General features: G+C 41.4%; 1 long non-coding RNA gene across 1 annotated transcript in view; it reads right to left on the bottom strand.

Moving 5' to 3' along the window:
* Positions 1-25027, bottom strand: part of LOC140905172 (uncharacterized) — a 135931-nt gene that overhangs the window by 56625 nt on the left and 54279 nt on the right. Inside the window, exon 2 of the long non-coding RNA XR_012156779.1 lies at positions 19195-19289. This is a non-coding gene — a long non-coding RNA (uncharacterized lncRNA). The remainder of the gene's footprint in view (positions 1-19194; positions 19290-25027) is intronic.

Here is a 25027-nt window from a genome sequence, read left to right on the forward strand (position 1 = left end):
CTGACTGAGAGGCGACCAGATCCAACCCAAGTGGAGCTGTGATTCTGCATGCCAGGTCACAATGTTTCTGACTCAAATTTGAAGGGCAGCTGAATCAAACCTGAGTGGCTTTGTGACCCCACGCTCTAGGTTGCAATGCCCAGAGAAGGGAGCCCCACAGGACAGGAGCCACTGCTAATGGGTGAGCGGGGGTCTGTCTTGTTCAGTGTCCCCCAGTGGTAATTTTTTTGGAAGGGCTGGCGGGGAGACTCAGTTTCAGATTTTGCTCCAGGTCTCCAAAAACCTCTGGTTCATCTCTGCTCACTGGGGAAGTGGGAATAGAGCCAAGACTCCACCTCTTGGGGTATTATCATGAAAGACCAGAAAGAATCAAAACAAAAAAGAATCAACTAGCATATTTTAGTGATTTGCTTTCATTTAATGTACAAATAAAATGAGATTTTTTTTTACAAGGAAGTTTGATAAAACAGCACAATTAATGCTCAAGAAAATTTAACTGCATAGTCATTTCACGTGTTTCTATTAAAATGCAGCTCATGCTTTTGAATCCTTTGATGGAGTTTGTTTATCTTTGGTGTACTTGTATTTTTCATAAATTATAGAAGTCAGAGATGGAAAAGAGCTACAAAAATGTTTCCATCCATCTCATCAATCCAGGATTGTTCCCTGTATTCTTGTGTGGATTGTCTAGTGTGGAATACAGGACTCAAGTTATGGGGCTTCTATCACTTCCCTTGAGATGCTGTTCCTCAGTTGAATAGACCACACTAATAAGAGATTTTTCATGATATTCAGACTAATTTTCCTTTGTTCAATTTCATTCTGTCAGTCCTAGTTAAACTCCATTGAGCCATGCTAAACAATTCATACCAATCCTTAAAGGTAGGAAGAGAGAAGGGAAAGGAGTATATGTTCTACCAATACTTGCCACCTGCAATCCCAGCAAATTTAATCATCAGAGACACATATACTTGCCTGATCCCAATAGATGATCCCGTTCATTGCTCCAGAGGAAGATACAATAAGCTCCCCAAATCCTTGCTGATGTACAGCAAGTGAAATGCCCTTCCTGATCCCAAATTTGGCAATTGCCTTAACTCTTTCTGTAAGATGTCCCTATGCAGGTAAGGTACCCCAGACTGGCTACAGTTTTCCAGGTGGATCCTCCTCACAATGGCTTCATAAAATATTACAATGATTTCCCTTGTTGTCTTTATTATGTCCATGCTTATCTAGCACTTGATTCTATGTCTTTGCTGCAAGTGAACAATGTGTTCCCACCTTCATATGACTGGTGTTTATGCTCTTCAAATTCTGGTACATGTTTGTCATGACTCCATTAGTCATCATAGCCTGGCTAAACTTACTGAAGTGTTTAAATCCTTCTTCGTAAGAAAATTCTTACTTCCTTTTAATCAGGTTTATTGCACTCTGAATTCCCTTCAATTTGTTGGCTTCTTTCTGGTTAACCAGAAAACATTTGTCTCTTTTTCAGGTATTTTCCTGACAACAAGTACCTTTATTTTTGGATGATTTTCTCCTGAAATATTGTCTTTCATTTATCCTTTCAGTTTGTAGCAGGTGCCCTAACATTATAACTCTATGCAAAAATTATACTAGTACAATAACAGTAGGTTGGTGATTTAAAATGCTCACATATTTGAGTATGCATAAGAAATGCACATTCTGCATGCTTGCAGGGAAGTTTGCAGGATAGCCCAGGAAGAAAAATGTAAGATGACAGAGACTGTAAAAGCCAGTGATGAGAATGTATTTACATATTCAACATGCTTGGATCAAGATAACAGAAGAGGTGAATATATACATGGGGTGAAATCCTGGCTCCATTGAAGGCAAAGGCAAACCTCGCATTGATTTCAGTAGGGTCAGGTAACATGTCCAGCATTTTCAAACAGGAAGTCAAGAGGAACTACAGGGGGTCAGCATGTCTGAAAATCAGGTCACTTAATTAAACACTGAAGTATAGACTAATTCTTAAATGTAGGCATAAAATTTTGGCCTTCAAACATTGTGGTACCCTATTAATCATTCTGGTCAGATATTCTACTGAGAGGAGCAATATAAAAATCAGGCTAGATAAAGAGACTTTGTGATCTGCTTGAAAATGTTTTAGGGTGTGTCCAAACAGGAAAACAATAACAGTCAAAGAAAGAGGAGGAAACTTGGACTATTTTGGGAGAGGGTCCCTAGTCTGGGAAACTGCTCCCATTTTTGTTGTTGTTCATCACTCTGTCTGTTTTTGTGTGTGTGCAAAGTGCAAGTGATGTGTGATTTGGTGCTCATAAAAATGAAGACCTTATAGGACTGACTAAAAGGAAAATACCTTTTCAAGACAGGTGATGTCCAAGATTACTGATCTAGCTTTGACAATGCAACTCAGTCTAAATCTCCCACATTCCTGATATTCTAAATGCTAGGACCCATTCATGCTAAAGTTTTGGTAGTTCAAACATGTGGAAAATGCCCATTATTCTATTTTTAAAATTTCTAAATTCTATTTCTAATTATCCTAGTTGAGCTATCGTATTTTTCAGTGCATCATGTCATGCTGCATCACATTATCTAACATGATGTGACTGATAAAGTAGAAGTAATTAACATTGCCTAATCTAATACATGAAAAGATGCACTTTGAGATCTACGCAGTATAGTCTGTTAATACACTTTAACTTTGACCCCTTTGGTCAAACTTTGGTGATCTTGGTTCAAATCCTTCCCTATACTATGTTCCATGTGATAATGAGTTTGGTGGCTTCCACTTTGAAATATTTTCACTGGTTTCAATGGGTTTTGGATCAGGCTTTAAATGTGTTGCACAGGGCAATCATATGTAACAAATTATCCATGAAACTTGGCAGTAGTTTAGAACAATTACTTCCTAAAAATGGATTGCTATCTTTGGGAGAGTAATATTTTAGATCCCTCAAAATGCTATCCCTCTATATCCATTAAAAATATAAATAGGTACACTACACAAACTCTTTTTTTTCTTTATCATTTCCAACTCAATATGTACTTAAAAGTGCTGTATCTTTCAAAGAGTCTATACGTGTAGCAAATCAATTCATATGCTGCAGAAGCAGTCTAATGATCTGGCTTCAAAGGCAACCCAGCTAAATTGAAGGCGTCTTTTGGGTAATCTACTTGATTCTACAAATTATCCCATTCCACTGTCTTAATGCTGTTATATTATCAAAAAAGGATTCTGTGAGTTTCCATTTAAACTACATACTAATAGATCAATTGACATCAATAGTACTTATCAATAGCCATAAAAGTTTCATCAGCCAGAATAATAAGGAATGTAAAATTCAATGCAAAAATATCCTCTTTTGTACTGTATCTTTAAATCAATTTCTGGAAGGTGTTGATTAATCAGTGTCATTGATTGGTCACAAGTTGCTGATTAAACTTTTACAGAAAATTCTAATCAGTACAAGCCAAAGCATCAGAAAAGGTTCTGATTGGCTGATGGTCATACAAATATTCATTATATATTTTGGACCCATAATGTTAATATTTAATCTGAGCATCAGCAACATTAAGAAACAAACTGATATCTGTATATAATGGCAGCAGATCATATTGATATCTGGAAAACATATTACATCAGAACACAAAAAAAGAAATCCTAGTACTGTTGATCTCCATATTATAGAATTATGAGAATACATTCATACAGTCTGATATTGTACATTAGATTGTGTTAAACCTCATGAAATATCACCCTCATGGTCAAAAATAACTCAGTTCTGAATTTAAACCAATTGTTTGAATGAAGAAATATAGATTTGCAAACACACAGCTTTGTCTCACTGCAAATCTCATGGGAATTCTCTCCTGCTGACTCTTATCTTAACATGTAACACAATCACCAATTAGTGTCAAAGTTACCAGACCCATCAGACGCCAATTGCATTAACCTTATGCACTGGTTCAAGGGAAATGCAGTCAATCCACTACTAAATTAATTACTAATTTTAAAATGATCATTAAATAATTTGATCCCCACATTGGCATAGATCATGTGGCTACGTATCAAATTGATTATCAAGAAGAGAAGAAGGAAGAGCCAAATATTAACCTGAGAGCATGTAGGCAATAGGATTTTATTGTATTCACTTGCTCAGAGAACTGAGAGGTCATAATTTTAACCTTGTACAGGTCAAAACCACAGGAAAATTATTCGTGTCACTGAAGGCTAGCAATAACTCTTTTAATTCTATGACATTAATGGCCAGCAACAAATGAGCCCCTTAAGTGTCTCATTTATTGTCTTAAATATGAAAATGTTTTAGAGATTAGAGAGGAAATTGTTTGAATTAATTAACTGAACTGACACTCAAGGGATCTGGTACAAGATTTTCAGACAAAGGCTGGGAATTTACAATAATGACATTTCTTTTATGGTTAGAAAATATAGTACCGGAGGGAGTTTGAGGCACTCTTAGCATTTTAGCTGATGTCTGTTGAGGGCTTGAGATTCCTCTGAAAGCATTTATTTTATTCATTGGAGGCTCCTCTCAATTACAGTATGAAAGGCATCACATTAAAATAGCCATGAGGCCCACAAATTTCACCCTTTAAATGGGATCAGATAACTGGCACAATGAAAATTCAGAGTGTAAATGGAAGCTATTAAAGTAATAGGATCATTTAAAAAATCCTTTTTGCAAGAAAAGTAATGTGTAAAAGATAAAAAACAGAACTGTGAACATAGTTAACTTAATCACACTTTCATTTTGTGTGTGATATCTATTAAAGGAAACTCCCTGGCATACAAATGTAAATCTGAACCATAGCACTTTGTAGTGACTCAAGGGCTGAGTAGGGCCACAAAGAATGATTGGACTTAGTTTGGGGTTATAGGTTTCAGAGTGATAGCCGCGTTAGTCTGTATCAGCAAAAAGAACGAGGAGTACTTGAGGAGTACTTAGAGACTAACAAATGTATTTGAGCATAAGCTTTCGTGGGCTAAAGCCCACTTCATCAGATGCATGCAGTGGAAAATACAGTAGGAAGATATATATATATATATATAGAGAGAGAGAACATGAAAAAATGGGCTATTATCATCAGGAGAAAAAAACCTTTTGTAGTAATAATCAGGATGGCCCATTTCAAACAGTTGACAAGAAGGTCAAGAAGGTTACGGGGGGAAGGATAGCTCAGTGGTTTGAGTAGTGGCCTGCTAAACCCAGGGTTGTGAGTTCAATCTTTGAGGGGGCCATGTAGGGATCGGGGCTAAAAATTGGGGATTGGTCCTGCTTCGAGCAGGGGGTTGGACTAGATGACCTCCTGAGGTCCCTTCCAACCCTGATGTTCTATGATTGGTTCTATGATTCTAAGGTGTGAGTAACAGTTCTATTTCCCCATGGTAATTTCCCCCCTACTGTTATTCACACCTTCTTGTCAACTGTTTGAAATGGGCCATCCTGATGATCACTACAAAAGGTTTTTTTCTCCTGATGATAATAGCCCACCTTAATCGATTAGTCCTGTTACAGTTGGTATGGCAACCCCCATTTTTTCATGTTCTCTGTCTGTCTATCTATCTATATATCTATCTACCTCTTCCTTCTGTATTTTCCACTGCATGCATCTGATGAAGTGGGCTTTAGCCCACGAAAGCTAATGCTCAGATACATTTGTTAGTCTCTAAGGTGCCACAAGTCCTCCTTGTTCTTTTTGGGGTTATAGTGCACACAGCTATTGCTTACAAACATGACAAGCTTTTAGACAGTGTGTTGTGCCTCATTCTCTGGAAGGCAGGTTTAAAGCTGTAATGAGCATATATGAGAGATTTTTCTACCTGCAAATAAAATTGTGAAAAGGCATTAAAAGTGAAGACAGAGGCTTGCCTAAGGTAATTTCAATTACAGTGTTGATCAAATCTCAATTAGAATGTCAAACAAGTTATCTATGGGGATTTTTTATTCAGCTAAATAGACTAACAGTGTCAACAACAGCACAGAGTATTGGTTACAGTACAAATACATAGCATGACGAAACTATCTTCTGTTTGTTATAATTTTAAAAATTTTCTTTATTCAAGGAGAGTTTGAAAGCTAAAAGGTGGAACAAAGCTCAAAGAAGACATTTAAATGTCTAATAATTTCTGTTTTGGCTTTCAAGTCATAAGGTTTGGAGTTCTTTTTTATCAGTGAAGAGTCCAGTACTCAGAAAACCAGCTGTTTTCTGTACCCAAAGTCTGTACCTAAAAACCTTTAGCTACTGTAGCATCTTTATTGATTTTTAAGAAGTTCAGCAGCACAGTGTAAGCAGGGTCTGAATGAGCTCTCCACTGACATCTAGTGATGAGCTGGGAGGAGAAGACTTCAGACCGTATTTGCGTGAACACACCTTCTCTGCGTAGGCATCCAGCAGTCAGAGCTGTGTTGCCAAAGTGATCAAGAACAGGACCCCAGTCTTCCACAATGCCCGAGCTCAAAAGCTGGAGAAATATGCCCCTCTGGCCAAAACCTTGAGAGCTAGGGGTTACCAGGTTCAGACACATGCGCTGATCATTGGAGCTTTGGGCGCATGAGACTTCAATAACAAGCAACTGTTGAGAGAATGCAGAATCGGTCAACGCTACACTCAGCTGATGCAGCAACTCATGGTGTCGGATGCCATCAGGTGGTTGAGGGGCATCTACATAGAACACATCACCATCATCGGCATACCAGGAGGGATGAGCTGGAGTTCCGATGAGAAGCGCAGTGCGGAAAGTAACTGAAATACTTCCCTGACAGATTGTATTTTCTAAATGGACAACCTACCTTGTATTCTCAATTACTGAGGGACAATCTTCACTAATTGATTATTTTGCTTTCCACAATCAAATCTATGTACAACGTTTCATGAATGATGTACCCAAATACTTGGATGCTAATATCTAAACTGTATTCTTAAATTTATTCACCTAAATTTGGGTTATTGCTGATTATGTACTATATGTATCATATGACTTTTAAAAACAAACTTTGTATTTGTGGATAATCTAAGCACTATACCCAGGTGTACAGACACTCTTTTCTCAACCTGTGTATTATATAATTTTAACATTAGCTTTAATAAAACTTTTAAATATGAATGCAGGGGTAATGAAATGGTGTTATCCCTATTATATAAGTAAAGGGCAGCAAGGCAGTGCTTAGCCTGCCCTGATTGAGGGGGTCACCCTCAACTGAACTGACCTAAGGAGGGAGTAGGGATGCCAAATCCCAGTGAAAGGGGAGGGGAGAAATGGTAAGTATTCCTCTCTGAAGGTGTGAGATCTGTTTAAGAGTCATAGAATCATAGAATCATAGAATATCAGGGTTGGAAGGGACCCCAGAAGGTCATCTAGTCCAACCCCCTGCTCGAAGCGGGACCAATTCCCAGTTAAATCATCCCAGCCAGGGCTTTGTCAAGCCTGACCTTAAAAACCTCTAAGGAAGGAGATTCTACCACCTCCCTAGGTAACGCATTCCAGTGTTTCACCATCCTCTTAGTGAAAAAGTTTTTCCTAATATCCAATCTAAACCTCCCCCACTGCAACTTGAGACCATTACTCCTCGTTCTGTCATCTGCTACCATTGAGAACAGTCTAGACCCATCCTCTTTGGAACCCCCTTTCAGGTAGTTGAAAGCAGCAATCAAATCCCCCCTCATTCTTCTCTTCTGCAGGCTAAACAATCCCAGCTCCCTCAGCCTCTCCTCATAACTCATGTGTTCCAGACCCCAAATCATTTTTGTTGCCCTTCGCTGGACTCTCTCCAATTTATCCACATCCTTCTTGAAGTGTGGGGCCCAAAACTGGACACAGTACTCCAGATGAGGCCTCACCAATGTCGAATAGAGGGGAACGATCACGTCCCTCGATCTGCTCGCTATGCCCCTATTTATACATCCCAAAATGCCATTGGCCTTCTTGGCAACAAGGGCACACTGCTGACTCATATCCAGCTTCTCGTCCACTGTCACCCCTAGGTCCTTTTCCGCAGAACTGCCGCCTAGCCATTCGGTCCCTAGTCTGTAGCGGTGCATTGGGTTCTTCCGTCCTAAGTGCAGGACCCTGCACTTATCCTTATTGAACCTCATCAGATTTCTTTTGGCCCAATCCTCCAATTTGTCTCGGTCCTTCTGTATCCTATCCCTCCCCTCCAGCGTATCTACCACTCCTCCCAGTTTAGTATCATCCGCAAATTTGCTGAGAGTGCAATCCACACCATCCTCCAGATCATTTATAAAGATATTGAACAAAACCGGCCCCAGGACCGACCCTTGGGGCACTCCACTTGATACCGGCTGCCAACTAGACATGGAGCCATTGATCACTACCCGTTGAGCCCGACAATCTAGCCAGCTTTCTACCCACCTTATAGTGCATTCATCCAGCCCATACTTCCTTAACTTGCTGACAAGAATACTGTGGGAGACCGTGTCAAAAGCTTTGCTAAAGTCAAGAAACAATACATCCACTGCTTTCCCTTCATCCACAGAACCAGTAATCTCATCATAAAAGGCGATTAGATTAGTCAGGCATGACCTTCCCTTGGTGAATCCATGCTGGCTGTTCCTGATCACTTTCCTCTCATGCAAGTGCTTCAGGATTGATTCTTTGAGGACCTGCTCCATGATTTTTCCAGGGACTGAGGTGAGGCTGACTGGCCTGTAGTTCCCAGGATCCTCCTTCTTCCCTTTTTTAAAGATTGGCACTACATTAGCCTTTTTCCAGTCATCCGGGACTTCCCCGGTTCGCCACGAGTTTTCAAAGATAATGGCCAATGGCTCTGCAATCACAGCCGCCAATTCCTTCAGCACTCTCGGATGCAACTCGTCCGGCCCCATGGACTTGTGCACGTCCAGTTTTTCTAAATAGTCCCTAACCACCTCTATCTCCACAGAGGGCTGGCCATCTCTTCCCCATTTTGTGATGCCCAGTGCAGCAGTCTGGGAGCTGACCTTGTTAGTGAAAACAGAGGCAAAAAAAGCATTGAGTACATTAGCTTTTTCCACATCCTCTGTCACTAGGTTGCCTCCCTCATTCAGTAAGGGGCCCACACTTTCCTTGGCTTTCTTCTTGTTGCCAACATACCTGAAGAAACCCTTCTTGTTACTCTTGACATCTCTGGCTAGCTGCAGCTCCAGGTGTGATTTGGCCCTCCTGATATCATTCCTACATGCCCAAGCAATATTTTTATACTCTTCCCTGGTCATATGTCCAACCTTCCACTTCTTGTAAGCTTCTTTTTTATGTTTAAGATCCGCTAGGATTTCACCATTAAGCCAAGCTGGTCGCCTGCCATATTTACTATTCTTTCGACTCATCGGGATGGTTTGTCCCTGTAACCTCAACAGGGATTCCTTGAAATACAGCCAGCTCTCCTGGACTCCTTTCCCCTTCAAGTTAGTCCCCCAGGGGATCCTGGCCATCCGTTCCCTGAGGGAGTCGAAGTCTGCTTTCCTGAAGTCCAGGGTCCGTATCCTGCTGCTTACCTTTCTTCCCTGCGTCAGGATCCTGAACTCAACCAACTCATGGTCACTGCCTCCCAGATTCCCATCCACTTTTGCTTCCCCCACTAATTCTACCCGGTTTGTGAGCAGCAGGTCAAGAAAAGCGCCCCCCCTAGTTGGCTCCTCTAGCACTTGCGCCAGGAAATTGTCCCCTACGCTTTCCAAAAACTTCCTGGATTGTCTATGCACCGCTGTATTGCTCTCCCAGCAGATATCAGGAAAATTAAAGTCACCCATGAGAATCAGGGCATGCGATCTAGTAGCTTCCGTGAGCTGCCGGAAGAAAGCCTCATCTACCTCATCCCCCTGGTCCGGTGGTCTATAGCAGACTCCCACCACTACATCACTCTTGTTGCACACACTTCTAAACTTAATCCAGAGACACTCAGGTTTTTCTGCAGTTTCGTACCGGAGCTCTGAGCAGTCATACTGCTCTCTAACATACAGTGCTACTCCCCCACCTTTTCTGCCCTGCCTGTCCTTCCTGAACAGTTTATAACCATCCATGACAGTACTCCAGTCATGTGAGTCTTAGGGTATGAGTCTTAGGGTATGTTTACACTATAGCTGCACTGCTGTAGCACTTGTGGTGGAAATGCTTTAAGCTGATGGGAGAGAGCTCTTCTGCCAACTTAATAACTTTAGCCTCGGCGGGAGAAACCCTTTGGCCGACGTAGCGCTGTCGACATCGACACTTAGGTCAGTATAACTTATGTCGCTCAGGGGTGTTAATAAAAGTTATACCAAAGTAACCTGTAGCGTAGACAAGTTCTTAGATAGCATTTTGTCTCTCCCCTCTTCACTGTTGAAAGACAGAGCAGATTAGACTCACTTGAGAGGCTTTTGTTTTGTTAAGTGATTGCTAGAGGTGAAATAGCTGGTAACATGGCGGAGGATATAAAAAGGCGTCTGAGACATCTCCATTTTGTCTTCATTTCCTGCTTCATTTCTCTGGACTGGATTTCTAACCAGGAATCTCTAAACAAGGACTGATGAGCCCCAATCTGTTTGGGTGATTCCAGAGAAACTTCTACAAGCTTACAATTTATTCTATCACTGCTATGATCCTGATCTATGAACACTGAAAATCATTTTAATGTACATGATGTATTAACCATTTATAACTCTCTTCTTCTTTTCTTTTATTATGAAACTTTTAGATTTTAGTTACTAAAGGATTGGCATCATCAGCATGATTATTGGGTAAGAGCTGAGATTTATATTAGTCTGGGGATATGTATCTGATCCTCTGGGATCAGTAAGAACCTCACGTATGGTAAAATGGGTTTTCAATACCCCTCACTATATTAGACCTGTTTATCTGGATGGGAGCCAAGGGCTGGAATGCCTAAGGGACCTGTGTTTGGCTTCTGGCTAACCAGGGTGGTACCGCAGAAACTATTTGTTACTGGCTTGGTGATGCTAATTATAGAATAAACCACCAATTTTGGGAGATTGTCTGCCTATTTATTGCAGTCTGCCCTGAGTGTGGCATTCTCATTAAAGCCCAGTGCAGGCACCCGACACAGCCTCAAATATTTTGCACTGGAATGTTCCAGATTTCACCAAGTATCAGGTACTTCCAAAAAGTGTTCACCAGGGAAGTTATCCCCAAATTCCCTTTCAAGATTTTCACCCACTTCTCCTCGTTTTCAAATGATACCAGTTGAACACTGTGCTCAGCTATTAATATCCTGGATGTATCTTTCAGGGAAAACATTTGAACATTTCCAGCAGGTGCACTCTATATAGGTTTGTTTCTAAAGTACTGCTGTTTCCTTTGTTTAAATAGGAGAACAAATGGAATATGGACCCTCATGCTGCCTCTTTGTGAGCAAACACATCTTTGGTACAAAGAGGCAACATTTTGTAGGAGCCATTTGTTAAAATACTGACAACAGCACATCACCAATTATCTCTGTGTTTGTTAATTTCGGTGAGCCCAATTTCAGTTAAATAAAGTTTCCTGATTTAAATTACACTTGTTCCCACAATTTCTTAGGATTTGATTTGTGAACCCTAAATTGTGAGTCCTTCATCTGGTGTTGTGTGATACAGAGCTTTGTTGTGTAAAACTGTGAAACTAGATTGGCTCAATTTTGCAATTGAGACCTAAGTAGGTGAGTGGCAGCCTGAAAATTGACATTTAGTAGTTCCCCAAATCATAGGATGGTCTTGCAAATCCCACTTCGTTGTCCCAGCACCTCGAAACCTGTTCTCATTCAAATCCCTTCTAAATGGTTACGTCTTCCAGGAGGCTCTCACACATTAGCACTATTGAGAGGGGGCCTGGAGACAATGACACATATGCATATGTGCACGGCTGTGCCTAGAGTCTCCCCCATGCCAGGTGAATTCTCTGTTAAGAATTTGCAGCTATATGACCATCCCTTTGCGCCACTGTGTGGTGCGCAAGACAATCTGATCCAGGAAGGCTGTTTTATAAAAGGTACCTTATGTTATCAGAAAGACAGCCATGATGTGCTCCTTGAAATAATAGTATTGTGAGTGGTCTAAAGTGGCTGCTGTAGCCAGAAATAAACACTGGAAATACTGCTTATCCATCATTCCCAGCTCATGTGGAAACAAACCTTGAGGTCAATACATTTCCTCCCTTCTCTCTCCATTTCTTTTCCTTCTTAGCTTTACTAGATAAGAAGGGGTATAAACATTTAACCTAACTGTCTTGCCTGGCTTGTTGTACCAGACGTTAGTGTAATGGAACTATTGCTCACTCTGGGTATATGAATGAATGAGTGGTATCTTTAGTTATAAAATACATAATGATTATCTATGCTAGTTAAATAAATAAAGCTTTAAGTGTGTGCCAGTGAAGCAAAGCTGTGTGAGTATTTAAATGCTGATGCAGATGTATCTCTATATAAAGTATGTCTGAGAATAAAATAAATCTATATATTGATCACCCTCTTCTTCTCTCACTGATTGATAGGTTCAGCTATCTTTCGTGATATAATGCTCTACTAGAAAGGTAGGAAAGCTCGTGGGAACATGTTGGCTCTATTAGTCATTCTATCAAAATCTTTTAAATTTATTTGTGTTGATGTTTTATATCCAATATATAACAGGATAAACCCAAAGACTAAAGCAGGAAATAGGCATACTAGAAAAAGTTACATGCACCTTTTTCCCTTCCAGTCACACTGCTCCTCATCCTTTAACTTTTTCCAGGATTGGTTTGTTTGGGTTTTTTTGTTTGGTATTTTTTGGGGGTTTTTTTGGAAAGCACATGAATAAGGGGGAATTACAGGGATTTTAGAAAGCTGTATGTATCCAACTGAAGGACAGTGTTAGAGATGATGGGACTCAAAGAGGAAAGCTATAAGAAAGTCTGTTGTTCTTATTTGGAAGAGGAGAATATGTTAAAATTGTTAGTTTGGGTTATTAGGCCATTTCCTAATTTGATTTTCCCATTCTTCACCTCCTAGAATACGCATACCTCTTTGATCTGCAAGCATGATATTTAAAAAGGGAGAGCAGAACATCATATGTGTATAATAACTTCAATGACTGACACTTAGTAATGCATCCAAGTAATTACACGAAAACCTACCAAAATGTCTATTGAATTCAATGGGAGTAATATTTGGCTCCGTGTATGTGTTAGGAGAGTGTATTCCTTTGAAAATTCCCTGAGACTATGCCAGAGCATGCTCTCTTTAACAAAATAATCCCAGATGGTGACTATCAAAAGTCTGCGTTGATGAGCTAAGAAGAGAGACTGAGGTAGAACATAACTATAACTGGTCAAAAATGGAAAAATGAGTTCATGAAATTTTCAGCCAAATAAAAAATGTTGATAACAATTTCAATATAAATTTCATTTAAAATGTTTCAGAAAATTTCATGAAAAAAAGAAAATTACAATAAAAGACAAATTTTCATAGTCTTTTCTCATAAGCAAAACTTATTTTTGACTAAAAATGAAAAATGTCATTCAGCTCTCATTTTAACTCTTACTGTGTTGAAGAAATGTATTAAGCAATGGCTGCTTAACCTCTCTTTTCTCCCCACAAACACAATGATTCTCCTCTACTTGTCAGTGGTTATGTTGTTGAAAAGATTGAATCATACAGGTAGGTATGTACACTGTTCCCTTGGGAATAGCAGACCTGTTATTACTGTTTTCAGTGGAGAAGGGGCTGGGGAATGCTTCAAAAGGCCTCGGGGTACACCTGTTGTTAACCTGCAGCAAAGTAAGGGCTTGCTCAGCCTAGAGGAGATTTTTTTTTTTTTTTGGTGGCCAATAGACTGGTGGAGTCAGAAAGCTGACACACAGCTAAGCACAAGCAAATCTCTCTCTCAGTGGAGGCAGGGGGATAACAAGATGACTGACTGTCCTGGGTTCCCTGAGAATCATTATAGCATTGCATTACATTAGTCAAACCTGGAGGTCATGAACATGTGGATTATTGTGGCAAAATTGAAATCTGATAGAAGGGGGTGTGGTCTTCTGGCCAATCAAAGATGAAAAGTGGCATTTTTCACAGTTATAGCTATTCCAGTTCCTAGAAGCAGTGAGCAGGTGAGCACAGAGGTTTAGATTAGAGCTGGCGGAAAAATACAATTCTGTTTTGTGGAGGATTTTGATATTTTGAAATTTGGTTTCATTTTGATTTGGAAAAAAATCCAAAAATTGTAAATTCTCCATGAAAGGAAACGGAGGCTGGGCTTTGGGCCATGTCCACCTGGTGGGCCAGATGGATGGACAATCCATATGATGGGCTGCCCTGATGCCTTTGTTCTGTTGGAATGCTGTCAAAATTGAACAATCTGCATGGAACATTTTGATTTCAACAAATCAGCAAATTCTGAGGAAAAATATTTTCTCAGAAGTTTTGTGACCAGCTCTAGTTTAGGTCTAGGTCTAGTTTAGGTCTAACTCAAGTTAGATACCCTCAGTCAAGGGTTATGTTATTCAGTGAATGTGTTCTTCATAGTCCTTCCTGGTACCCATCTGCATCACTTCAGTCTTTCCTACGTTCAGTTTCACTTCGCTGATCTCAGCCCATGCACTTTCTTAGCTGGAAGAAGGTTGTGTTTGTAACTGATTTTAGGTGATCAGGATTGTCAATTGAAGCTCTAGGAGTTTGTGGGGAGCGGTCTCCATAGATTCAGATAACTATCTATGTTTCTGAATGGACTGAAGACTTAAAGAGCTTGATAGTTAAAATAGATTATTTTTAAATAGGAGTAACACTTACCAGGTTGCATATAACATTGTGTTGAAAGCCTGGCTTCAAGTCAGGGTTTGTGTTCATAACAGCCTCAGCTATGTGAGAAAATAATAGTCCAAGAGATGTGTCACAAGTGTAAACCAGGAAAACTAATAATTTTATATTGGTACAGACTGCCAATCAACAGCAATTGAGTCTTGGCATGATTAGATCAACATCTACTCCTGGCTATACAACACTGATATCAGTCAGGCAATTATACAATGAGCTTTTGTGTTTTTAAATGATTTTCCCTCTTTTTAAAAAAGTAAGAGAATGTCATGCTGATGTACTCAAAAGTGTAATATATAAACTACACTGACCTGAGCCATGAATAGTGAAGGCAAATACTATTCAAGCTTCTCTACAAAGTTCTGCCAATTCATATCAATCTGATTGCAACAACCTGCTATTTTTTTCTTGGATAACTTCCATTGAGCAGAGATTGCCAAGGTACCAAAATGTGTGTTGGTTCTGTGACATGAACAAATGGGCACTTAACCAAACATTTTTTTTCCATTAGTGACCTAGAATGTTGTTTGAACTCAGTTTTCCAAAAGAGCAGTGGCTACAGTACAAACACACTGTACCATACAGTGACAAGATGGCTTTTAAAATAAAATAGCACCTATCATTCAGAATAAAAGAAGACTGTCACATTTTAAAGACTTATTCACAATTTGTGTTTAAATAGTGAAGTTACAAAAACAATAGTTTTGAGACTTATCTGGTAGGTTCTCCTCCCTCTATCTTAGTCATTTGGGGACTTTTTTCTGATATGGCAGACTTCTCTCTCTCTCTCTCTCTCTCTCTTTTTTTCCTCTCCAACATTTCCCCCCCTTTTACAAGTACATTCCCATTTGTAGTTCAGCATTGGCTATAATGGCCAACAATACCTAATTAGTGTTTGTCAGAATGTTAGTCACTGAAGATGGAAGCAGCTTTCTTTATTCCATTGGATCTCTCATTTCTGCAGGAAGCCCATCCTCTGCTGAATCAAAAGGAAACTATTTATATATTTACATATATATATTTATATAACTATATTTATATGGCACTTTCTAAATAATAAGTAATTATATTACCTTTTCCAAAGTCAGCAGGTAGGAAAGCTAATCACTTTCACTGACGGATGGATTGAGATTATTAATAGTAATGTGTCATTGGAAGCAACCCTTTTCCTTGTCTTCATTCTATGATTTCAGTAACACATTCAGAATACCACCTTGGCAAAGGTTTAAAGAAATATACTGTTAAACCCTCTGAACCTTAAATGTGTGTTTGTATCTAATATAAGTTAGGTTTCAGAGTAGCAGCCGTGTTAGTCTGTATTCGCAAAAACAAAAGGAGTACTTGTGGCATCTTAGAGACTAACAAATTTATTTGAGCATGTTAGCATGCCAGAGTCTCGTTTGTTATCGGAATTAACCAGACAAATCACTCCACCAACTAAGAACGGCCATGCACCACCCCCCACAGAATCGAGAAACCTCACCCGGGAAACCTTACCCGGCCCGGACACAGAAAGGATTAACACACTGAGAGCTTTTTCTTGATTCTGTGGGTGATGGTGCATGGCCGTTCTTAGTTGGTGGAGTGATTTGTCTGGTTAATTCCGATGACGAATGAGACTCTGGCATGCTAACATGCTCAAATAAATTTGTTAGTCTCTAAGGTGCCACAAGTACTCCTTTTCTTTTGAATATAAGTTAATTACTCTAATAATTGTTTGAGGTGATTGCCCATACATATCCATCCATACTCTTGGGGGGGGGTCATATCCATAGAGGGTGAATTTAAACTTCTAGCAAAAATATCAACTGAAAATCTCTTAGAGTTCTACAAACTTTATATCATCATCTCCAAATCATGTGGAAAATTAGACAGGTGTAATTGGCATTCCCACCAAATTAGAGCTTCACATCCAAACTTCAGAATGTCTAGTCAGTCCTTGTGATAATTATCCTGTTATTATCCTGGAAGGCTAGCGGTAACATAGATTTAAAATACTTTTTCCTCAATTAGAAAAGAGTGTACTCAGTCCGTTTAGCCCAGATTTGATAAATTAGAGATCGCTGAGTAGATTTTACTTGGACTTTTTTTGTGCAAATATTTTTCCAGGTTCTTAGGTCATCCTTCTGCCAACTTCCCCTCTCCTTTGCCCCCTTCACATTTATGTAATTTCTGGCAATATATTTTTTTAATGACATAAATGGATTATTCTAGATGAGATATACTGAATGTTTGAAATGCTCTCCAAATTGTAGCTAAATCAAAGTAGAGATATGCTACAATGAAACATGAAAAATAATCATTTAAGCATTTCCTAAGATTTTCATTGTTCAGTAATGAGTTGGTTTGGGGACATAATCTCCAAGAACTACTATTACTGAGATTTGGATGTGATTAGTGGGATTTTTTTTTTTAAGTATTACAGTAGGAATTTTCATGTAGTGCAGAGTGAGATAAAAGGAAGGGATTCATTTTAGAATAGGACATGTTGAGTTTACAGGAGAAAGTGCAGCTTCTGATTTCAATTAATCACAGGTCTTGTATTAGTAAATAAAACACCATGTGGGTTGTAAGAGTCTGTTGACCACCTATCAATTGCAAAAATCCAGGAAGATTTGTCCAGGCAATGGTCTATTGCAACTTTGTAATCCCCTCCAGTTAGAATATTGTATCTCATATGGTCTTGAACCTTTTGTCATAACAGATTAAATAGAGTCATCTTTAACCAGAAAATACTGAAGACTAGGATACTTCTGCTGTAAAATAATTACCTGATTTAAGAACATTTGTCCTCCTCAAATTACTTAAGGAGTCAAATTCTTCACTAGTGCAAATCTGGAATGACTCATATGAGGGACACATTCTGCTCCATTCAACTATCTCATAGCTTTTTTAGTAAGGATGGAAACCCATCTAGACTTCTCAGTAAAACAGACGGGAGAAAGGAGAATCCAAGTTATCTCTTTGTAAACTTCTCTATCTCTTCTGGGAAAAACCAAGTCTCTTGTAATGGTGCCCTCACATACTGAGCAGAATTTAAAAATTAAAACCTCCATTACTTTTTGGACAGGATGATTAAATCCATTTATATTTCCAAGCTATACCTTGAATACTCTGAAGCCCATTATTAATATAGTGAGTCATGTCTTGATCCAGTTGTATGCATCAAGATTCAGCATATATGACACTTATGCCTTCCCTCAGCTGTAGTCTGACACTAATAAAAAAAACCACCTCTTAGTTGGTAATTTAATTGATTCTGTAACATTGGGGACAGACACAAAGTATAAGATGCACACCTACCCCAGACCAACCAAACACTGCAAATATATGTTGTTTGCAGTATTGTTGTAGCAAGGCCAGTCTCAGGATATTCGAGAAACAAGGTGGGTGAGATAATACCTTTTATTCAACTAACTTCTTCAGAGCTCAGGGTAGAGCAAAAGCTTGTCTCTTTTACTGACAGAAGTTGGTCCAATTAAATATATATTAATTCACCCACCTTGTCGCTATAAATATATGTAACACAACGGACAATGAAAAACACACCCATTCTTGGTCCATGAAATTATGTTCTAGCCAAAGGAAGGTTTTAAATTTACATCTACCAAATCTGATTCTCAATAGTTAAAATCCAGATAAACTCAACTTTCCTTCTTGAAATCCTTCCTCAAAAACATTATCTTTATTCAATCTCTCCAGCAATTATTTTCATCCAGTCTATTAAAATGCAAACACTAAAATAGGAACCAACATAGCATTTACCATGTGACTCAAGCAGCCCTATAGCTTTTTAGTGTAAAGCTCCCTCCCCTTTGCCTGGTTCCATGCTCCATATGTCACAATATATTCCAGTGGTTCTCAGCCTAGGGCTGCCACTTGTTCAGGGAAAGCCCCTGGCGGGCCGGACCGGTTTGTTTACCTGCCGCGTCTGCAGGTTCAGCTGATTGCAGCTCCCACTAGCCTTGGTTCGCTGCTCCAGGCCAGTGGGGGCTGCAGGAAGCGGCACAGGCCAAGGGATGTGCTGGCTGCCCTTCCTACAGCCCCCATTGGCCTGGAGTGGCGAACCGCAGCTAGTGGGAGCTGCGATCAGCCAAACCTGCAGATGCAGCAGGTAAACAAACCAGCCCGGCCCTCCAGGGCTTTTCCCTGAAGAAGCGGCGGCCCTAGTTTGAGAACCACTGATATATTATACATCCCTTGGATATGCTTATTGTCTTTGGGAAAAATTCCCCCCTTCTTTGCAGAGAGCCAACATGGGGTCGATATATCACTTAAGGTCTAGCCATTGAGCTGGTCCTCTGCAAAGAAGTAGATTTCATCCTCTCTGTATACTGCCATGTACACCTATGGCACTGTATATGTTAAATATTCATAATAAAATGTTAAAGGTTCAGATTTTTAAACAATATTTAAATTGGTTTACCCATCAGTAGTCATTTTCTCCTTCATTCTTATACACATAACACCAACATTAGGAGGGTATGAACTGTCACTCAGATTCCCTTTTTTCCAGCTAGCCTAAGAGAGAGAGAGAGAGTTTAATAATTACCTTATATCAACAATTAAGATATATGTATATTGTTTGCCTTTGATGATTTTAACTACAGTATGGACAGTGTCATTATTATATTATATGCTCAAACTTTTAAATAAGGTAACTCCCCTATTTCTTTTTGTGTTAGAAATGTATAACAGCCAAAGTTTGTAAATTAGCAAAACAGACAAACACTTGACCACAGACCTGACATCTATTAAAATTCAGCTTCATCGTAAAAGTTTGAATCTATGAAGGTGGAAATTGAATTTAGATTTTCAGCAATGTGTTCTCCACACCCTGATGCTTTTATCCATCTAATTAATTAATTAATAAAGCATCCATCTCTGGGTGCATTATCTGGGACATAGTAAAATCTTCCACAAAATTAATCAAAAACTGGACACTATGCCTGGAAAAAAAAACAACCCAGCTGTTAGGGGCCTTATTCCTTCACACACTTACTTCCCTGGTCCTCTCACATGAACAGAGAGCAACAATACCCGAAGTCCAAAGGTGCAAACAATTCAATGTTTATTGGGGTGAACTTCCAGCAAGCATGATTCCAGTTTCCTTCCTTAGTGTTCCCCTTCTCAGCTCTGACACCACAGAGCCTTACCTGTGTCCCTGTTTCCATTCATGCCCTTAGCCAAACATGATTCCAATTTCCACACTCCCATTCCCTGTTTCCATTCCCCCCAGCACTTACTTCCTGATTGACTGCAGACTACACAGTAAAACTTGAGTTCTGCTTAGCTATACCGTAACCAATCATTTTCCTGAAATTTAACTAACCAATCCTAACATATTGTAACATGATTATTTACCCAATTATATCCCACCACCTTAATTAGTTTACACCCAGTGATGAGCTGGAGCCGGTTCACACCGGTTTGCTAGAACCGGTTGTTAAATTTAGAAGTCCTTTTAGAAGCGGTTGTTCCATGAGGGACAATCAGTTCTAAAAGGGCTTCTAAATTTAACCGGCCAAAAGTGGCGTCTTAGGTGACACCTCCAGGGGTGCTCCAGCCCTGGAGCACCCAAGGGATAAATTTGGTGGGTGCAGAGCACCCACCGGCAGCTCCCCGCCCCAGCCCCAGCTCACCTCTGGTCTGTCTCCACCTTCTCCCCGAATGCGCCGCCCCGCTCTGCTTCTCTGCCCCCCCCAGGCTTCCCACGAATCAGCTGGGGCAGGCTGAGAAGCAGGCGGCCGGCTTAGTGCTCAGGCCCAGGGATGTACAGGTGAGCTGGTGTGGGGGGGTGCGAGGAGGGCCGCCCACGCTGCAGCAGGTAACCCGGGGGGGGGTGTCACAGGGGAACCGTTCCCCGCCCCAGCTCACCTCTGCCACCCTCGGCCTGAGTATGAAGCCGCCGCCTGCTTCTCTTCCCCGCCCCCCCGGGTTCCCGCCGAACAGCTGATTCATGCGGGAAGCCGGGGAAGGCTGAAAATCAGGCCGCCTGCTTCCCGCTCAGGCCCAGGGATGCGCAGGTGAGCTGGGGCTGGGGGGCACGAGGAAGGCCGCCCGCGCCATAGCAGGTAACCCGGGGGGGGGGGGGGGGCGCAGGGGAACCATTCCCCGCCCCAGCTCACCTCCGCCACCCTCAGCCTGAGCGGGAAGCCACTGCCTGCTTCTCAGCCTGCCCCAGCTTCCCGCCAAACAGCTGATTCGCGGGAAGCCAGGGGGGCGCAGAGAAGCAGAGTGGGGCGGTGTTTTCAGGGGAGGAGGCGGAGTGGAGGTGATCTGGGGCCAGGCGCAGGGTGGGGAGCTGCTAGTGGGTGCTCTGCACCCACCAATTTTCCCCGTGGGTGCTCCAGCCCCAGAGTACCCAGGGAGTCGGTGCCTAAGGTGCCAATTTTGATGTGATCAGTGGGGGAGCGGCCACTCCCCCCCTAGCTACGCTCACCCGCCCCTAGGAGCCAGAGGGACCTGCTGGATGCTTCCTGGGAGCTGCCTGAGTAAGCACCTCCGGGAGTCCTCACCTCGCCCCCCGGCAGCTACCTCTGGCTCTTAGGGGTGCGGTGGGCACCCACTATGATGGCCTACGAGACCCTCCTGCCCAGTTCTGGGGCAGTCAGGGGACAGAGGAGGGGGGTGGGTGGGGCAGGGGTCCTGGGAGGGCGGGCATCAAGGAACGCTGGGGGGTTGGATGGGGCAGGAGTCTGGGGGGGCACAGGTGCGCAACAACCCCCTCTGTGGGAGAGGAGGGAACCCGTTGTTAAGATTTTGGCAGCTCATCACTGTTTACACCCAGTAAAATTAATTATACAGCAGACAGAAACAATCACAGAACCAGAGATTATACAGACAAACAATAGGGAAATGGGGACTACAGTGATAGAACAACAAAGGAATGAGGATTTCACATCCCAGCTATTGATAAGCGAGTTCTTGCCAGACAAGATGCTATCAAACTAAATTTCCTTTTTCATCTTCTAGGCACTTCCCTTTCTCTGGAGGCGATAGGCATTATCAGGATAGGATTGTATTTCTAACAGCCCAACAGCACCTGATTTCAATGTGACTAGTTTTGAATGTGGGGATGTGACCGTTCGCTTCCCAGCTTATGGCTGCCTCTGCTGCTTAGCCAAAGGCCTTAGCCTAAGCACAGGGCCTCAGACTGTCACAGGAAGAGAAGTCCCTTATACCGACAGACAGTGATTTTGATTGTTTCTTTTATACCTCTATAACTAGCTAAGTGGTAAGAATACACCTAAATTCTGAGAGCATAGGCCTTTACAGACAGGCCTGAATATCTGTATCCTAGCACCAGCCATTCCTCAAAAACCTGTGCATAAAAATATAATGATAAAATACAATTGACGTCTAGTTTTATTACATGTCGGACTTGCACTAGCAAACTATACAATTAACAATGTGGATGGTCTGGTTCAGGCAGAAGCTTGGGCTTTAAAGCCCACCCAACACTCTAGGTTTCAGAGCCTAACCTACAGACCATCCACATGTTATTTTTAGTGCACTAGCTCAAACCCCTCTAGCACTAGCTTGAACTCTGCTAGTGTCATATCTGTCTACATAGCCTGTGAGGTGTTACCTGGGGTTTTCAGAACTTAGAGGGGCAACTTAACTATTTCACTCGAGGTGCTGTAAGGAATAAATCAATAGGAACACAGCACTTTCATCTGATAAGATTCATGCAAGTAAGCGTGCCCTATCTAAAACTGCAGTTTATTAGTTTCAAGCACATACAAAAATAAGCAATAGGTTTTGAACATCCCAGCTATTTACCGAACATCTAGAATAGTATTGAGTGAGTAAGTAGGTTTGCAGTGGCCAGTTGCTCACCCACTGGGGAGAAAGGGTGTCAGGAAAAACGTCTCTCAAGATGGCTTCAGAAGATTGCTCCAAAGTACACTCTATTAGCTAATATTTTCTAACTAACCTCTACAAAACACATAGGTCATAATGACCCCTACCGTACCATCACTTTTCTAACTTTCAATAAACTTTTAATATCAAAGGTGCCTAGACTCAAGGTTTTCCAACCACCAAGGTTTTTAGTCTCAATTGTTTACTTGTTTGCCCCCTCCTCCCATTCTGATTAGCAGAGACTGTAGCTAGTTTTGACCTTGCTTCTGAAAGCGGGTCTCCAAATTAACCCTTAACTATTTCATTAATTCAGGATGGTTGAATGCACATAATACGATTGCAATTAACTTAATCACATTATGGGGTATACACACCCCGCAAATCCAGGGCAACAGGAGGCTCACTCTCTACTGCAATGTAGATGCACCCTATTATGCCCAAGTATTCCTTAACTAATTAACTGCTGCCCAGCCACCTAGGTAATTAGCAACTCACAGGTGGACCTCAGTTGGCTCATTCTCCTTAGTGTGTCACAAGTAGGCTGAGTGCCTGACAGCACAGCTGACAGATCTGCTCTGAAAGTGACCCCTTAGGCTGCCTTTCTCTCAAGTCTGTTACTAGTCTATCCACTACCCTCATGCAGATTCCCAGACACCCTGAAGGCCCTACATAAGATCTAGAATGGCAGGTGGGGGAGAGGTGTGCTCTGCAGGCAGGTGACCCTCTTCCACAGACAGTAGGGGGGAGATCATCCTGCATCAGTGGGGCATACTGTAGTTTTTATTGAGTCCTTATTCAGATAAATTGGAGTTATAGGAATTTGTATGGACCTCAGGATTTGGATCAATTTGGCAAAGGTTGCAAAATATTGCTGTTCATTACAGGGACGTAATAAACAATTGATGGTGCACAAAAAGGAGTGAAATTCATCTCACTTTCTCTTTGCTGTGTGGGCTGTAGCACTAGGAGCAGTAACACTCAACAATGCCTTTTTGTCTCACTATTGTAAGCAGCCATGACTTTGAAAACACACTCAAAGCAGATCTGCATCTAATTTGTGCAATCACTTTCAATGCAGAGCCACAATTACTTTTAAGAGGGTGAATGTGTAAGATGAAAGACTACTGTGCTGAATCCTGCAAAGTGCTGAGCATTCTGATCGAGATTAAGCAAAATACATAAGCACATGTGACTTAATGAGGGTATTAATGCGCTTAAAGCTAAGCACATGATCAAGTGTTCTAATGGATCCAAACCAGTTGCTGAGCACCTTGCAGGATCTGAGCTCCAAGGCTTTGAATGTAAAGGGCCAATTTGGGCAACTTCTCTGCTGCATGGGATATTTTGTTTGTGACAATTTAACTTGCATATTTCTGGGGTTTTTCTTTACTCTTTACTAAACTATTCTAGTGTTCTAAATTTTAGCCTCTCAGAAAGGTTTGGAAATTCTGACAATCTCTAAGTACGATGGATGTCAATATTTCTCTAGAGACACCAAATATCTTTTTTTTTTTTTTTTAAGGAAAGCCTGGGACCAGACAATAAGGGCCTAATCCAAAACCATTGAAGTCTTTCCATTATTCCTCGACTTTAGCAAAGCTTTTGACACGGTCTCCCACAGTATTCTTGTCGGCAAGTTAAAGAAGTATGGGCTGGATGGATGCACTACAAGGTGGGTAGAAAGTTGGCTAGATTGTCGGGCTCTATGGGTAGTGATCAATGGCTCCATGTCTAGTTGGCAGCCGGTATCTAGCGGAGTGCCCCAAGGGTCGGTCCTGGGGCCAGTTTTGTTCAATATCTTCATTAATGATCTGAAGGATGGTGTGGATTGCACCCTCAGCAAGTTTGCGGGTGACACTAAACTGGGAGGAGTGGTAGATACGCTGGAGGGTAGGGATAGGATACAGAGGGACCTAGACAAATTGGAGGATTGGGCCAAAATAAATCTGATGAGGTTCAACAAGGACAAGTGCAGAGTCCTGCACTTAGGACGGAAGAATCCCATGCACCACTACAGACTAGGGACTGAATGGCTAGGCAGCAGTTCTGCAGAGAAGGACCTAGGGTGACAGTGGACGAGAAGCTGGATATGAGTCAACAGTGGGCCCTTGTTGCCAAGAAGGCCAATGGCATTTTGGGGTGTATAAGTAGGGGCATTGCCAGCAGATCGAGGGATGTGATCGTTCCCCTCTATTCAACATTGGTGAGGCCTCATCTGGAGTACTGTGTCCAGTTCTGGGCTCCACGCTACAAGAAGGATGTGGAGAAATTGGAGAGAGCCCAGCGAAGGGCAACAAAAATTATTAGGGGTCTGGAACACATGACTTATGAGGAGAGACTGAGGGAAATGGGATTGTTTAGTCTACGGAAGAGAAGAATGAGGGGGGATTTGA

Source organism: Lepidochelys kempii, chromosome 1 (genome assembly GCF_965140265.1).
Source record: "Lepidochelys kempii isolate rLepKem1 chromosome 1, rLepKem1.hap2, whole genome shotgun sequence".
NCBI lineage: Eukaryota > Metazoa > Chordata > Testudines > Cheloniidae > Lepidochelys > Lepidochelys kempii.